The 3,342-nt window shown below is 54.2% G+C and overlaps 1 long non-coding RNA gene across 3 annotated transcripts; it reads right to left on the bottom strand.

The window, feature by feature from the left end:
• Nucleotides 1-271: 271 nt before the first annotated feature.
• Nucleotides 272-2,074, bottom strand: LOC121497988. Of its 3 annotated transcripts, none has more exons than XR_005989586.1 (3): nucleotides 959-2,074; nucleotides 634-862; nucleotides 272-510 (listed from the first exon to the last, which is right to left on the bottom strand). It is a non-coding gene; the product is annotated as an uncharacterized LOC121497988 (long non-coding RNA). The 3 variants fall into 3 exon arrangements; XR_005989589.1 differs by having other exon boundaries at nucleotides 634-753; XR_005989587.1 differs by having other exon boundaries at nucleotides 634-753; nucleotides 1,188-2,074.
• Between the last annotated feature and the right edge of the window lie 1,268 nt (nucleotides 2,075-3,342).

Here is a 3,342-nt window from a genome sequence, read left to right as displayed (position 1 = left end):
CTGGCTTGGGGGGTTGCTAGGGTCCATTTGAGGGGTCCAGACTTCTTCCCTTCCTTCCCATACCTCCCTGCCAGAGCACACCCAGGCATGTGTGTGAGCCTCCTTATCACTGGGCCACGACTCTATCAGGGTAGAAAGACTTTTGATATGAGCTCCCAAGCTTGGCTTCCCTGATTTTCCCCCAACTCACTTGTCCAACAATATCCCCCTCCTTTCCAGGTTATAAAGCCCTTCACTCTAATCATTACAGTCTATTTCTGTTGCCCAAACTTGCTATTTATTAATGAATTCAGCCACTCATAAAACATGTATGCAATGGTTAGTTTTATCTGTCAACTTGACTGGGCAAAGGGATGCCCAGATAGCTGGTAAAACATTATTTTGGAGTGCATCTGTGAGGTGCATCACGAGGCGGCTTCTTGGAAGAGAGTAGCATTTGAATGGTGAACTGAGGGAAGAAGCTTGCTGTCACTGGTGGGGTGCGGGTAGGCGTCATGCAACCTGTGAGGGCTGAATTAATTGAACAGATAAGAAGGATGAGCTTGCTCTGTTTGAGCTGGGACATCCATGTTCTCCTGTCCTCAGACATCATCAACACTCCTGGTTTGCTGGCCTTTTGACTGGGACTGGTACCTGCACCAACTGTTCCCCTGGTTGTCAGGCCTTTGGGATTATTCCACTGCTTTCCTGGGTCTCCAGCTTGTAGATGGCAGACTGGGGATTCTCAGCCTGCACAGTCTCAAGAGCCAATTCCTGTAATAAACCTCCAGGTATATTCCATTGGTTCTGTTTCTCTGAAGAACCCTCATATAACCACTGTGTTCGGTGTCAGGGTTACACAGATGAATAAAGGGATGGGAAGCTATAGTGATTAAAATCAGAGACATTGCTGTAGGATAGATCTGAGTTCAAATCCCAATTTTGCCATTTGTTTCTCCTTGTATGCGCCTCACTGTACCTGTCTGGATCCAAAACAGTGATAAGGGGAAGCCTGGGTGGCTCAGGGCGTGATCCCGGGCCAGATGGAGTCCCACATTGAGATCCCTGCATGGAGCCTGCTTCTCCCTCTGCCTGTGTCTCTGCCTCTCTCTCTCTCTCTGTGTCTCTCATGAATAAATAAATAAAAATATTTTTTTAAAAAACGGTGATAAGGATGGGGTTATTGTGCAAATTAGGTGAGAGCTTACTGTGTAGACATTTCACAAGGGTGTCCATACAGCACATGGGGGTCACAGGTAACTGCGGTGGCTTGTAGTAAACTGTGCTTTGCGTCTTACGCTGGGTTGCCCAGATCCTGAGACAAAGATTCAAAGCAAAGGGGGATTCATTTTAAAAAGGCAAGGGGGAGGGGGCAACCGGGGCTCAGAGGACCGGAGTGTGCACGCCCCCGCATCTGTGAGTCACCCTCGAGGGGCTGCGGGGAGCTGCGGGGGAGCGCGAACGCGAGGGGACGCCGTCCAGGTGCTTCCAGCGGGCAAGGCGGTGGCGGGCTGCCGGGGTGACAGCAGTCTGCGGCAGGAGGCTCGAAGCGCCAACGAGGTCCCCGAAGCAGCGCCCCGCCCGCGGCGAGCAGCCCGAATAGGTCATTTCCCGCCCGAGCTCGGGCGCAGGCCCCGCTGCGCCGCGGACCGCAGGCGGCGGGGGACAGAGCAGCGGCGACGCGGAGGAGAACCACCACCCGGGCAGGGCAGCCCTGGTGGCGCAGCGGCTTGGCGCCGCCTGCAGCCCGGGCTGTGATCCCGGAGACCCGGGACCGAGTCCCACGTCGGGCTCCGCGCACGGAGCCTGCCTCTCCCTCTGCCTGTGTCTCTGCCTCTCTCCCTCTGTGTCTATGAATAAATAAATAAAATCCTTAAAAAAAAAAGAACCACCACCGGCTGCGGAGAGGGAGGCCTGCGACACGGCGGGCGGCGCGGGGCACACGGCGCCAGGTGCCCGCCGCCGGAGCTCGCAGGGGCAGGGCCCGCCCTCTGCGCCCGCGCCGGAGGCCCGCAGCCCGCAGCCCCTCCCCCGCAGCCCCCCAAGCCCCTCCCCCGCAGCCCCGCAGCCCCTCCCCCGCAGCCCCCCAGCCCCTTCCCCGCAGCCCCTCCCCCGCAGCCCCCCAGCCCCTTCCCCGCAGCCCCTCCCCCGCAGCCCCCCAGCCCCTTCCCCGCAGCCCCTCCCCCGCAGCCCCAGCCCCTCCCCCGCAGCCCCGCAGCCCCCCGCAGCCCCCCAGCCCCTCCCCCGCAGCCCCTCCGGGCCGTTCCCCCCGCCGCTAGGAGGCCTCCCCGGACCCCGTCTGAGCCCGCGGCGTTGCTTCCTCGGCTGTTTGGGTTCCTTCCCAGAGTGATTCAGTTACACACACCCTTCCTGTGTGGGACGTTGTTGTTTGACTTTTCAGGCGAAACCTTTCTTCCCCAGCTGAACTGTAAACTTCCTGAGAGTGGGAACCGTGTATTTTATTTACTATATTCCCCTGTCACGTGGCACTGACGGACACCTTGAGGGTATATAAGATCATGCCCAGGGCCTGAGGCTCAGCGGTTCGGGGCGGGATCCTGGAATCCCACAGGGAGCCTGCTTCTCCCTCAGCCTGTGTCTCTTCTCTGCCTTTCTGTGCCCCTCATGAATAAATGAATAAAATCTTAAAAAAAAAAGATCATGGCTGAATGAATAAATTTCGTGAACCAGGCCCCTTTGAGGCCTATTGAATTATACTAGGCCCACCCCTACAACTCTCTTACTTTCCAAGATTATTTCTAAATTCTAAAACTAGGTTTGATTTCGTTTTGTATTGTTTTCAAACTGGTCACCTACAGGTTTTGATGGGAGTTGCCACATAAACAAATGGGTCCTAAGTGGTGAATGTTAAGGTCTTGCACATTCAATTGCTTTTAACCCTTCTCAGCCCCACCCTGGTAAGCCACTTGCTCCACATTAGGTCAGGGTAATCTTTTAGCTCTTGCCTTTTGAACTTTCCTGCTCAAATACTCCCTTAAAGGATGGTTTTAAATTATGTATTTATTTTTTTAAAGATTTTATTTATTTATCCATGAGAGACACAGAGAGGCAGAGACAGGCAGAGGGAGAAGCAGGCTCCATGGAGGGAGCCTGACATGGGACTTGATCCTGCGTCTCCGTCTCCAGGATCACACTCTGGGCTGAAAGCGGCACTAAACCACTGAGCCACCCAGGCTGCCCTGAATTATGTATTTTTAAGTCAACGGCTAACATTTTTAATTAGAAGTTAAAATATTGCAAAGGGTATACTTTCCAGGAAATTGTACATACTTACCTGTTAAAAGCCACATCACTCTTTCAAATATAGCAGATGGAACGTAGCATACTTTTGTGCCCACAACA

Source organism: Vulpes lagopus, chromosome 1 (assembly GCF_018345385.1).
Source record: "Vulpes lagopus strain Blue_001 chromosome 1, ASM1834538v1, whole genome shotgun sequence".
Classification (NCBI taxonomy): domain Eukaryota; kingdom Metazoa; phylum Chordata; class Mammalia; order Carnivora; family Canidae; genus Vulpes; species Vulpes lagopus.
This window is presented reverse-complemented; position numbering and strand designations above follow the sequence as displayed.